Source organism: Triturus cristatus, chromosome 7 (genome assembly GCF_964204655.1).
Source record: "Triturus cristatus chromosome 7, aTriCri1.1, whole genome shotgun sequence".
In the NCBI taxonomy this organism is placed as follows: Eukaryota; Metazoa; Chordata; class Amphibia; order Caudata; family Salamandridae; genus Triturus; species Triturus cristatus.
Genome location: NC_140590.1, coordinates 1,213,337,215 through 1,213,351,273, shown reverse-complemented (window position 1 = coordinate 1,213,351,273; position 14,059 = coordinate 1,213,337,215).

The following is a 14,059-nucleotide window of genomic DNA, read 5'->3' as shown; positions in this document are numbered from 1 at the left end:
GCGCAGAAATCACATTGCGCTGCGATTCCTTTTTGCATTGCATTCGCCATTGCTCCCCTGCCAGAACAATCACATTCATGGTTTTCAAGATACTCCATTACCTGCTGGATATCTGGAGCTATTGTTGAGATGTTGGCAAGGCATACATCCATTCGCCAGTCAAACAATGGTTGCACGCATATTGCATAAGTGTAGATAAATGTTATGTTGTAGCTAGCTCCGATAATAGATAGAGGCAGGCAGCCGAAAAGTTTTTCTGTTTTTTTACAGTATTTATGTAGCTTGGCGTAGAGGCGTATTCTATTGGACATTGTTGTTACCATAGAGAGCTTAGCCGTTTCTAGAAGTAGAATTAGTAGTAGGATGGCCGTAAAGAGGGTGAGAATTATGGGCACTGTTCCTGTTATTCCAGAGATGATCGAAAGAATGTCTGAATGTAGTCTGGTATTGAAAGAAGAACAGTTTGAAAGCGTGTTAGAAGACTGTAGGAGACCGTGTTAAAAAAGTGTGCCAGACCTTGAGTGTGACATGTGTTGAAAATTGTGTAACAATTCACAAAGTGTAATTGGCGGTTCGTATTTAAAAGGGAGTGTATTTTACTTGAAGTTCGTGGCATCTGCAGTCGATACATTTATTTTGCAGAAGTGAGGGAGACTTCTGTTCTGAACAAAGGAGATTTTAGATTGGTTTGTTTCTTGAAATGTGTTTTCAGACTAGGAATTGAAGGCCAAGTTGAAGTTTGGGAGTTAGTTTGTGTGGGTGGGAATAGATATTGCCACAGGAAGTTACTGTGTTTGAAACAGTAAGGACATGCGGTATGCCAGCTCATATTCTGTGGGAGTGTATGTTATTGAGAAGCAGATAACCGTCGTTAGAAAGCTGTGTGAATGTTGGTGTGATTGTAGGAGTTGGCGTCCTTTTAAGAAAGGATGCAAGATTGGTGTCTGCAAGCTTAGAAGCGTCGTATAGTTGGACATTCTTGGATAGTAATGAATGACTGCCATTGTGGTCGCACTATTCACCTGTGAGAAAAACATTTGTATGCTCTTTAAGACAGCGATATGTAAATGGAATAAGCCACTGCTTGTGAATAAACGCGCTACCTTATATAATGACATTCAGCATGACAAACAACATGTGCACATAGCAGACTCAATGACACTACATACTGTGGGAACCGTGGCTAGCCATGTATACAAACTAAACATGGCATGGCACCTCTGCCTCACTATGCAGAATGCGGGGAGAGATGAGAGCAAAGTATGTGCGAAGGTGGCAAGTAATTCTCGATTATTAAAGTATACAATGCAAAGTCTTGAGGGGATGTGCCGGACAGACTTGAGTATGCAGAGCACAGACATGTACATGTCAACACACACTGATGGTCTATTGAATGAAGTGGACAGTGGACGCAGCCATGATAGTACAGTCAGTAGGGAAGATTACAGAATGGTAGTGCGTACGTGCCTCCTCCCCCCCCAAATGTTTAGGGGAGTGGGCTGCTCGCCATACGCAATGCTAGCGTAGGGGTATGAATAAAAGGCACGTTTCTTTGGGTGTGGTTCTCCTCTGGATTGGCGATTGTGTCTGCCAGGTCTGCGCAGCTTACAGCTCCACGAGGCTGACGCTGTGAGTGAAGGTTAGTGCATGAATGATGCTCTCAGCCTGCTGACACTCAGAAACAGTCATGGCCGCTGTGACGCATATATGCCCCACATTACACCTTTTGACACTGCTGTATGTGAAAGAGGGCCGACCACGTGCAGGCAGATATCCCTGGGCCGAGGTCTGTGAGCTCGGAAGGCTCCTGAGATTAATGCTGTCTACCGCGACACAGGCACACAGAGCCCAGCCTGAGGCCCAGGAGCGTGGAGTGCTCTGTATAATAGTATCACAGCAGTCCGACAGGTACCGACAATCAAACGGTGTTTTGATACCATAGTGGACGATGTTAGAACTGTATCTGAGAGTGGAGATTAAGGTACTCCCTTCGACCAGCTGCAACCAACTCTGGGTCCCAACAGTGGAATGGTGTCTTGATCCCATAATGGATGATGTCCGATAATACCTGCTGCATACTTTTCACAGAACTCCCTCCGTTGAGGTGCATCACACTCTGTGCTTCCGTAGCTAACTGCTGTACAGGATTATTGGGCTTTGTTGACTGTAGTTGCTGGACTATAGCGCGGTACAGCAGGTCCGAACAATGAAACAGGGTCTTGATTCTATGGTTGAGGATGTCAGAAGTTAAAGTCTGTGATGATTTCGGTGTACCCCCTCCGATCAGGTACAACCAACTCTAGGTCCGAACAGTGGAACGGTGTCTTGATCCCACAATGGACAATGTTAGAACTGCATCTGCGAGTGGAGATGGAGGTACTCCCTTTGACCAGCTGCAACCAACTCTGGGTCCCAACAGTGGAAAGGTGTCTTGATGCCATAATGGATGATGTTAGAAATGCATCTGAGAGTGGAGATGAAGGTACTCCTTTCGACCAGCTGTAACCAACTCTAGGTCCCAACAGTGGAACGGTGTCTTGATGCCATAATGGATGATGTTATAGAACTGCATCTGAGAGTGGAGATGAAGGTACTCCCTTTGACCAGTTGGAACCAACTCTAGGTGGAACGTTGTCTTGATTCCACAATGGAAGATGTCCGATATTACAATCTGCTTAATTTTTACAAAACTCCTTCCGTTGAGGTGGATCAGACTCTGTGCTTCTGTAGTTAACTGCTGCAAATGATTATTAGGCATGGTTTATTGCAGTTGCTGGAGTACACAGCGGTACAGCATGTTCGAACAGTGAAACAAGGTCTTAATTCTATGATTGAGGATGTCAGAAGTTAAAGTGTGTGATGGTTTTTGTGTATAGCATCTGATGAGGCGCAAACAACTCTAGGTACCAACAGTAGAATGGTGTCTTGATCACACAATGGACGATGTACGATATTACCTGTTGCTGGTTTTTCACAGAACTCTGTCTGTTGAGGTGCATCAGATTCTGTGCTTCCGTAGTTAAGTGCTGCACATGGTTATTGGGCTTAGTTGACTGGTATTGCTGGAATACACCACGGTAGAGCAGGTCCAAACAGTGAAATGGGGTCTTAATTATATGATTCGGGATGTTACAAGTTACAGTTTGTGATGATTTCTGTGTACCCTCTCCGATAAGGTGCAAGCAACTCTAGGTCCCAACAGTGGAATGGTGTGTTGATCCCACAATGGATGATGTTAGAACTGTATCTGAGAGTGGAGATGGAGGTAGTCCCTTCTACCAGCTGCAACCAACTCTAGGTTCCAAAAGTAGAACGGAGTGTTGACCCCACAATGGACGATATTAGAACTGCATCATCCAACTTTAGGTCCCAACTGTGGAACGGTGTCTTGATCCTACAATGGATGATGTCAGATATTACCTGCTGCTTGCTTTTTTCAGAAGTTTGTGTGTTGAGGTGCATCACAGGCTGTGATTCCATAGCTAATTATATGATTGAGGATGTCATAAGTTAAAGTCTGTGATGATTTTTGTGTAACCCCTCTGATCAGGGGCAACCAACTCCGTGCTTCCGAATCCAACGGTATGTGGCTGTGAGTTGTGAATGACCACTGGATTTGGTGTAGACTGGAGTTCACAGGGTTCACAATTTAGATTGCGTGGTGATTGTTTAATTACAGAATCCAGTAGTTAAGTAATTAGAACGTCTATTGAAACATACACAATATTGTTTTAGTATACTTGCTTCAAGAAGTTTTTTTATATCAGTTATAGATTTACTGAAATGAGCAAATTTATCTTGGAGGTCCAAAGGAACAGTGAATAGTGTAGACTGTGGAGAGATGAAATCCCAATTCAAATTGTTTTGATTTATTCATTGTAGAGTTCTCTGTAATTTATGTTGTTTTATTTTGTAAAGAGGGAGTGAGAAAAAGTATTGATGGTTGTGTGTGTGAGTACTGCTTTAAATTAACAATGCAGACAGTAGTGTTCACAATTCAGATCGAGTTGCTATTGTAGATGATGCAGTCCTGTAAGAGAAGAGATTGCTGTAGTGTGCTCTGTCTGCACCACTCATATGCATCATTGCCGGCTCCGCACAGGTTTTCTTTGCTTCGTGTATTGCAAACTGTAGAGCTCAAGTCAATGCTACGTGACTGTGGGTCCTTGCTGAACTCTCTTTCTGGCCTATACTGCAGACTTCAGTGTTCACGTTTGACATTGAGTCGGTATTGTAGATGATGCAGTCCTGTAGGAAAAGACATTGCTCCAGTGTGCTCTGTCTGCACTACTCATACGCATCATTGTGGGTTCTGCACACGTTTTCTTTGCTTCGTGTATTGTAAACCGTAGAGCTCAAGTCAATGCCACGTGGCTGTGGACCCTCGCTGAACACTCTCTCTGGCCTATACTGCAGACTTCAGTGTCCACATTTGACATTGAGTCGGTATTATAGATGATGCAGTCCTGTAGGAAAAGACATTGCTCCAGTGCGCTCTGTCTGCACTACTGATATGCATCATTGCAGGATCAGCACACATTTTTTTTGTTTGTGCATTGCGAACTGTAGAGCTCAAGTGAATGTGGCTGCGGGCCCTTGTGACCGCTCACTCTGGCCTACACTGCAGACAGCAGTGTTCACAATTGAGATTAAGTCGCTATTGTAGATGAGGTAGTCCTGTAGGAAAAGACATTGCTCCAGTGTGTACTGTCTGCACCATGCATATGTATCATTGCAGGCTTTGCACGCTCTTTTTTGATGCTTCGCTGACGACAAACTGGGTAGGTGAAGTCACTTTACGTATCTGTGGGTCCTTTGTGACCGCTCTCTATGGCCTACACTGCAGACAGCAGTGTTCATAATTCAGATTGAGTCGGTATTGCAGATGATGCAGTGTTGATGGCAACAGATATTGCTCCTAGTACGGCCTGTCTACAGGACGCATTATCGGTGGCTTTGCACATGCTGAACGCTTTTGATGTGGTTATGTGAGTGCACTAGAACTGATGGAGTGTTTATGATATGATCATTTTGTGTATTATTTCAGATCTATTGATTGTGCGTCAGTATACCACAAGTTTGTGTTCTTTTGCAATGGAATTATTTCTGTATTATTTCACATCAACTGTCCCTACCTTACTGCAGCATAAATTATTGATTCTTTTAATATTGAATCTCTGTGTGTGATCCAATGATTACTGTTGTAGTTGATGCTAGCAGCAACCATTGTCTGAAGGCTGGTTTAGCCTTACCGCACACACATCTAGCACAGATGTCACTGGATATGTCACCATGGTAATAAAAAGGAGTCGAGCGTACGTGCCCGTATCCACTTCCACTATCTATCTGTGTCCGTGTGTTCATTATCTATTCATGATACTGTCTCTGGGCCGTACTATATTACGTTGTGTAGTGGACAGCGTATGCAACCATATTACCTGTGGTATTGGAGAATATTTCGGTAATGTAACTTTTAAGTGTATGGGTATCATAGGTGGAAGGCTACTTTACAGAGCATGAATATTGATGAAAATGATGGTTGCACGTTGTGTGTAGTGTAAGATATGTGTATATTGCAAAAAGTTTTGAACAAAGCTCTCTAAGCAGAAGAGGTGTGTCTCATGAAATGCAGTACAGATATTGACTAAAGTTACAATGGGAAATGTTATGAACTAATTAAATGCTTTTTTTATGGTTATATGGCAATCGCGCAGCCAGTGCGCAATGAGACCGCACCCGATGTGATTTTGAGAAAATATATTTATTATAATATAAGTTTATTAGAGTTAGAAATATATAACTGTTTAAAATATTTTTAATCATCGCTTGCTCTAATATACACTTTAAAGTTTTTTAGATATAGTTTTGAGACAAAAAAAAATGAGGGAATGGCGTATGCGACGCAACATCGTACGTCTATGACATAACATAGGGTGAGGCAGCGTGCACTCGTCGCATACGCAACACGCAGTGGGCGTGACCCTATACGTACATGACGTAACGCGCGGCTTGGTAGTGCGTACCCGTTGCATACCAAAGTAGCAGCTGGCGCAACCTCATATGTACATGTTGTTACGTGGGACGCGGTGCCACAAACCCATCGGATACGAAATGCGCATCATTTAAATGTGGTAGATAGGATTCGCGTGTTGATCGAGCTTGGTAGACTACCGGTACTGGACTGTAGTTTCCTCAAATTAAAAAATATATATATACATATCTTGTGGGGAAGATATACAAGATTACATAATATGTAAAGTTTAAAAAAAGGATGATAGAGTTGCAAAATATAAAAAACTATTTGAAAAAATATAGGTTTTATAAATATTAAAATATGAAATTAATATTTAAAAAACCTTTGAAATTCACTGAAAAAACCATCGGTTTTACAGACGTTATAGTTAGGAATTAGCATTTAAAAAACCTTAGAAATTTGATGAAAAAACCATAGGTTTCAGGGACGCTATAGTTAGTTGGACATTTGATATAAAACCAGAGAAATTCACCTGTTATAGTTAGTTGAGCTAACTATAACTCACGCGTCTGCAATACACTGCTGATGACGTCACATATTACATCACTCATGACATGGTCAGTGACATCACTCATGACATCACTGATGACATCTCAAATGACATCACTGATGACATCATCCACGTGATAGTCTGACACACCTCTTCACACTATAATATAATCTTTGATAGACATACTCTAAAATACAGACTACCGTTTTGAAAAGCATAGACACACCAATACCAGATACTAGCTATCCATCCACTGATTTCTATTTATATATTGTGAGCCAGATATACACTGATACAGTCACTCACACATGGTGTCACTCATCATTACATCAGTATAATATCCACTCATACACGTGTATATACATTTTCACAGTGCTACTGATCCATAGAGTTACTCACACATCTATTCAGTCATGCCAAAAATCAATCATACACCCATGTACTCACCTATGCAGATATATACACAACACCTGCCTTATTTATACACACATCACTTTCCTTATTTATATAGATACTATCACATACTTACTCTCTTATACAATCACTAATACATGTACACATGTGTGTATGTAGACATTCTTGCAATCACTGTCTTTCACGTAGTCAATTATACACCCCAACACTCACATATAGTGTGTAAAAACATAGATAGTTACTCACATATATAGAACTGAGACATCAATTCACTAATCAACACACCCGTTCACACAGTCTATACAGCCCTTCTGAGATGCACTTTTGAATCTATAGAACCAGTGAATCGGCCATTCAGACATAAATGCACAGAGTCAGACACCACCCACACACCCACATAGACAGTCAAACCCCCATACAGATACTCATACAATCAATCAAAAACACATATACACACTGATGTAGCTACTCACCAAGCCATGCACCTGCTTACACACGGAGTGAGAGAATAAGAGAGACATTCACACAGTCTAGTCACTAATCCATGCATTCAGTAACATACATTCAATCAGTGACTTATAGAGCCAGTTATGCATCTACTAAATAATGTCTTTAGGCACTTTTACATCGACTTATTCTTGAATAGACCCTGGCATAGATATATATGAAAAATATTTAAACTTTACAGAAACACACATTCACTGGATGATGTCATCAGTGATGTCATCAGTGATGTCATTAAAGATGTCATCAGTGATGTCATGAGTGATGTCACTGACCATGTCATGAGTGATGTAATATGTGATGTCATCAGCAGTGCATTGCAGGCGCACGAGTTATAGTTAGCTCAACTAACTATAACAGGCGAATTTCTCAGTTTTATCAAATGTCCAACTAACTATAACATCCCTGAAACCTATGTTTTTTTCAGTGAATATATGTATATAAACATACACAAGTATACATATATATGTATTTATAAACATGCAAATGTGTGTTAGCACACATCTCACATCAGGCCCCACCCCCTCCCTTCACCACTGTGCAAACACGCCCCGTGGCGCGTTTTAAGTTGGGGGATTTACTCCCCTTGAATCCTGAGGGTCCCTGTGGTGCAACTAGCCCACCAGCTACCTCCATTAAGTGCTACAGAGCTGCGTTGCAGAGATGTGTAAAAAGGGGCGTGGCCTCTGAACACCTCTCTGCAGCGCAGCCCCCTGGAGCATACTGGAGGTTCCTGGTGGGCTAGTTGGCCCCCAGGGTCCCCCAGTATTCAGGGGGAATTCGATCACTATCTGCAAACGCGCCAGGGGGCGCGTTTGCAGAGTTCTGCAATGAGGGGGCTGGCCACCGGCACGATGCCGGTCTTTTATTTTTTTAAAGAATGGGGGCTGTGTGGCCCCCCTTTCTTTTCTAATTTCTTGGCCCTGGAAACCCCATTCCCCAGGGCCTGCCCCCTAATTTTTAAATAAAAAAAAAATTGGAAGGGGACCGCGTGGCCCCATTTCCGAGGCGTTAATCAGCCCTGGGGACCCAGTACCCCAGGGCATAGCCTTTAAAAAAAAATAAATTAATTCTTTAGGAGGGGGGCTGCGTTGCCCCCGGGACCCCATCCCCCGGGGCCGGACTATGTTTTTTATGTTACATTTTTTGGGAAAAAAATTTGGGGAGGGGGGCCACATGGCCCCCCTCCAGGGCCACTTGTAGCCCCAGGGACCCCATCCCCTGGGCCTGGCCCTCTCCATTGGGGACCATGGGCGGTCCCCAATCCCCCCACGGTCCCGCCAGCTCCCTGCGTCCCTCGGGAGCCAGCATTGCTTTTCCACATGGGGAGCTGCGAAGATGCAGCTCCCTGTGTGAAAAAGCAATTTGGTTTGCATTTTGAAAGAGAGAGCAGGTTTCCCTGCTCTCTCTTTCAAAATCCAAACCAAGTTTGCTATGGCAGGGCGGGAGCCTCGCGGCACCCCAGTACACTGCAGGAGCCGGCCCTGGGGGGTGGTGGTCCCCAGGGCCATGACAAGGCTCCAGGGGGGGCCGGTTGCCCCCCTCTCACAATTAACAAAGCCCCGGGGGTGGTGGTCCCCGGGGCTCGGGGGTCCGCCATGGACGCCACAATTTAAATATTTAGAGCCCCGAGGAGGTGGCGGTCTCTGGGGCGTGTGGGGTGGCTTGATCCCCCCACACAGGTTATTTTTTAATAAATAAAAGCCCCAGGGGTGGTGGTCCCCGGGGCTGCAGGGGGGCATTGTGCCCGCCTGCAATCAAAATTAAGTAGAGCCCTGGGGGATGGTGGTCCCTGGGGCTTGGGAGGACCTTAGAGGCCCCCCCAGCATAAAAGTAAGAAGCCCCAGGGGGTGGCGGTCCTCGGGGCTGCGAGGGGGCAGTGTGCCCCCGCAATCAAATTTAAGTTGAGCCCCAAGGTGTGGCGGTCATTGGGGCACTATAACTATCTACTGGCGACCGCAAGTAGATAATATATATTTATATTCACTGAAAAAAACAAAGGTTATAGGAACGTTATAGTTAGATTCAGATGTCACTCATGCAAAACCATAGAAATTCAGCAGTTTATAGTTATCTGAGATAACTATAACTTACACCCCTGCAATGCACTGCTCATGACCTCACATATTACAACACGCATGACATGGTCAGTGACATCACTGTTGACATCTTAAAGGACCTCACTGATGACGTCATCCACAGAACCACTCACTCACACACCCACTCACTCCCCCATACAATGTCTTATGCACCCACCCACACAACCACTCACATACTTATGCCAGTACTCACACACCCACTCACTCCTTGCTAGTGGTACTCACACACCCACTCACTCATTTGTACAGCAACTCACACAACCATACACTCACCCATACAGCCACTCATACAACCAGTTATTCACCTGCACAGCCACTCACATTCATCCATACAGCCACTCCCACTTGCCCTAACTTACCTTCACAGTCACTCACACACCCACTCATTCACCCATCCAGACTCTCAACACAGCCACTCACTCACCCAGACAGACACTTACACACTCACTCACACACCCCTACAACTACTTACATACCCATTCACGTATCCATACAAGCACTGACACATCTGCTCGCTCACCCATATCGCCATTCACACAGACAGAATCCAATACAGCCATTCACACACCTACTCACTTAATCAAACACCCACTCAAACAGATACTTGCTCACCTATACAGCAACACAGACACACTGAGTCACTCACTCATATAGTCATTCAGACACCCACTCACTCACCCATACAGACACCAGACACCCCTTTACACACCCATAGAGCCACTTACACTGACACTCATTCGTCCATACAGCCACTGGCACACCCACTCACTCACCAATACAGCCACTCAGACAGCATTTTAGTCACCCACACAGCTACTCACACACCCACTTATACATCCATGCAGCCATGTGCACACTCATGCACACAAAGATACATAATGTATGTTAAAAATACTATCACTCAGTAGTAGTGCACCTAGTATATTAATTTAGCTTTTGTAGTAGGTAAGTATATATGTTTAACACTCATAATCACTTAAAAACACTTACACCCACTTGAAGATGTCATCAGTAATGTCATTTGAGATGTCGTAAGTGATGTCATGAGTAATGTCACTGACCATGTCATGAGTGATATAATATAAGAGGTGATTTGCAGTGTATTGCATGGGTGTCAGTTATAGTTAGCACAGGTAACTATTACTGCTGAATTTCACTGGTCGTGAACGAGTGAAATCTGAGCCTAACTATAAACCTATGTAACCTTTGTATTTTTCTGTGAATTTCCAATCTATACATATATATACTATATCTATCTATCTATCTATCTATCTATCTATCTATCTATCTATCTATCTATCTATCTATCTATCTATCTATCTATCTATCTATCTATCTATCTATCTATCTATCTATCTATCTATATATATATATATATTCACTGAAAAAACCATAGGTTTCACACATGTTATAGTTAGTGGAAATTTTACTGATAAAAAACCAATGAAAATGCCCCGTTATAGTTAGTGCAGGCAACTATAACTCACGCGACCACAATCCTCTGCTGATGCTAATACTGTATTTAGACACTTATTTGCCCATGTCTTCTTCCATACATTTTTAGCTATACATATATTACAAATATTTTTTTTTCATAAAGACACATATGTCATCAGCAGAGGATTGCGGTCGCGTGAGTTATAGTTGCCTGCACTAACTATAACGGGGCATTTTCATTGGTTTTTTATCAGTAAAATTTCCACTAACTATAACATGTGTGAAACCTATGGTTTTTTCAGTGAATTTGCAAGGTTTTTTAAATGCTAATTCCTAACTATAACGTGTGTGAAACCTATGGTTTTTTCAGTGAATTAGTACGGTTTTTTAAATGCTAAGTTTTTTTCCCTTATAATAAGCCCTGTACATTTGGTGGCCTACGGCCACCAAAAGCACAGGGGGTGGGGTAAGTGTGGATAGTGTTTTTTTCCATTGTAATAAGCCCAGCACATTTGGTGGCCTTCGGCCACCAAAAGCACAGGGGGTGGGGTAAGTGTGGATAGTGTTTTTTTTATTTTTATTTTTTTACCGTACGCTTACGGTAAGCGTACGGTAAGCGTACCCCGCGAAATTGCCGAAAAAAAAATAAAACCGTTTTTGCACTTGGGGGATGTTTGGGGACTCCCTCAACATGACTATGTGGGAGGGAGTTGTCAAAACAGCCCCGTAACATGTTTTTGGCCATCATGTTTGATAAACAACACTCAGTGCGAGAGACAAAATGGCGGACGCCGCTTCCTGGTTTCGGCCGATTCGAATGTTTACTAAGATCTAAGAGCCAATCAGAATCGCGCTCGCGCACGCCACCGTACGCTTACCGTAAGCGTACGGTAAGCGTACCGTAAGCTGGCTCAGATATATATATTGATTTAAAGGCTATTTTCTCAGAATCTACTGAACAGATTTACACCAAACCTACAAAAGGCACTTCCTTGACCTAGGGACTACCTCTCTGCCAAATTTTGAGTAATTCTGTTCAGCCGTTCGGGCTGTAGCTCGTTCTAAAGGTCCTATGGAAAAATGCATGGGAAAAACGCGTTTTGGGACCCCCCTTTTATCTCAGCCCCCGCTTGACGAATCCCCCCGAGACTTTCAGGGTAGGAGCAGAGCGTAGCGCCCCACCTATTTTGAGAAATTCGCGAGGATTCGTCGACCGGCGCCAAAGTTATTCAAAATAGAATGTTGAGGTTTTCCTATGGAAACGTGGTCCTAACTATAACTACCTACTGGCTATCGCCAGTAGGTAATATATATATATATATATATATATATATATATATATATATATATATATATATATATATATATATATATCAGACCAATACTCCCTCTCAATAAGAAAGAGTGCGGGACAGCTCCGGAGTGCAGAAAAGTGGCTTTATTTGTAAAAAAGCGCTGGCATTGCGAGTCCATGAAACGCTGGCAGACGCGTTTCAGCCTTCAATAGCTTTCCTCAGTGCCCGTTTACATGTTCTCATTCCATCTCTGGGGGTCAGCTTGTACGATTTTTAAATGGCGACCACATCCAGTCAGCTGATCACTTGCCCCTCCTTCCGCCTCAATGACACGGCGGCACCTCGCGCAGCTCTTCCCAGTCTACTGCATGCTGGTAGATAGAGTCCTCAGAGCAATCCCATACAGTGATGGGGTATTGCACAACACCATGTGATGTCCCACTGTGTGGCTGATGAACCTCACACCACCGCAGATGTCCGGAAAGCTCAAGCCATATATATATATATATGTGTGTGTGTGTTTATATTCATACAACTTTATAGTTAAGTGAAATGTTCAGTAAAAACATAACATTTTAAACTCTAAAAACCACAAAAGCTCACCAGCGTCCAGTCTTAAGGTAACTTACCATGCTCAGTTTTCTCATCAATAATTTCATTGCAAATGTAACAGTGATATTATCAATGATGTCATAGAAGATGTCATGAGTGGTGTAGTTTGTGGGGTAATTAGCAGTGGATGGCAAGGGTGCAAGTTATAGTTACCTTAGGATGCAAGTTATAGTTATGGAGATAACTGTAACTATAACTGGTAAATTTCTGTGGTATTTGGAGTTTATAAGATTACATTGCTATTGAAAATGTCACCTTACTACAACATTACTTTAACGTTTGTTTTTTTCAGTGAATTTCTAGGCTTTTATAACATAAAGTAATATTTTATTACCATATATAGAACCAACCCTCCACTGTGCACGGCCTTGGGCTGTGTGCAGCGGGGGCTGGATGCAGGGCCTGGCCTGGGGCTAGTTCCTGTGGCCAATCCCCACTTCTCCCACTTCCCACACTTCCCCCCCTTACCCCCACCCTACACCCTAAATATAAAACAAATCTATCATCTTTCTCCAAAAATTAGCAATCATTTTAATCAAATATATATTTTAATAGTGCACACAGTACAGTGTTTATTATTATTCATTATTTTTTTAATAACGTCTTATTAAACTACATGTCTATGACTCTTTCATGTCACATAGATTTTGTTGTTACATTTTTTGGTGGGGTGGATGTGAAAATAATAGTCAGAGATATATTATTTTTCCTTAAGAAAAAAAACCGATATCTCTTGCTTCAACTTTTAACATTTGATTTAACACTCCAAAAAATGCTATCATAAATACAAGGACATAAAGGCATTTTAGTTTATGGGATACACTGTTTCACATAAACTTTACCCACGCAACCAGCCCCTAGGTGGCGATACAAAACCAGCTTTAGAGCAAAAGCTCCAATTTGGGAAATGCTTTTCATAATTATGGTTCTTCTATGGTAATGGTTTCAATGACCCAGAAGACTTACAGTTTTGTTTTAGTGTTGCAGGGAGGCTGCAGACATGCCACAGCCACCCCCAACATTAAAAAACAGAAATGTTGGTAATGTTCCTGTCCCTTATAGGGACATCACCAATAAAAAAAATATATATAGAAATAGCCCTTCCAGGGTATTTTTGGGGTGCTCCATGAATAATAAGTGAGCGGCTCTTGTCGCTCCTTTATTATTCAAAACA